This window comes from Sinocyclocheilus rhinocerous, unplaced genomic scaffold (genome assembly GCF_001515625.1).
Source record: "Sinocyclocheilus rhinocerous isolate Xijiao unplaced genomic scaffold, SAMN03320098_v1.1 C35742757, whole genome shotgun sequence".
In the NCBI taxonomy this organism is placed as follows: Eukaryota; Metazoa; Chordata; class Actinopteri; order Cypriniformes; family Cyprinidae; genus Sinocyclocheilus; species Sinocyclocheilus rhinocerous.
The window spans coordinates 1-609 of NW_015761949.1; the positions used below are offsets into that span (position 1 = coordinate 1).

Here is a 609-nt window from a genome sequence, read left to right on the forward strand (position 1 = left end):
CAATATTATTATTTTTGCATAATGTTTGATTAAATAAATGCATACTTTTTATAGTGGATAATTGAAATGAGATCATTATGGTGGATCATATAATGTAATATTTGGACTTATCAATGTGTGGAAAAGAGAACTACAACTCAAAGAAAAATGTCTTTAGGTTGCTTGGGTGACAAGATCAGGAAAGACAGAGCTGGCGGAGCCCATCGCTGTGCGTCCCACTAGTGAGACAGGTGAGCAACTGCAGCTGTATCTTAAATGGACTGGATTATCATCTTTTTATTATCCATTTAATTAATTCAATTTCTTCTTTCATTGATGCAGTGATGTATCCTGCCTATGCCAAGTGGGTTCAGTCACACAGAGACCTGCCAATCAAACTCAACCAGTGGTGCAACGTCGTGGTCAGTTTTAGCCTCAGTAGCACACTTTTGCAAACACATCTAAATTAAGGGCCCATGTCTTCATTCTGCTTTTTGCTTTTCTTAGCGTTGGGAGTTCAAACACCCCCAGCCCTTCCTGAGGACCAGAGAGTTTCTTTGGCAGGAGGGACACACAGCGTTTGCCACTAAAGAGGAAGCTGCAGAGGAGGTTAGATGTGATCTATCACAC

General features: G+C 40.7%; 1 long non-coding RNA gene across 1 annotated transcript; it reads left to right on the top strand.

Annotated features, from left to right (window-relative positions):
- Positions 1–155: 155 nt before the first annotated feature.
- LOC107735076 (uncharacterized) lies at positions 156–585 on the top strand. Its single transcript, XR_001639282.1, has 3 exons — positions 156–230; positions 322–401; positions 487–585. It is a non-coding gene; the product is annotated as an uncharacterized LOC107735076 (long non-coding RNA).
- Positions 586–609: the final 24 nt, after the last annotated feature.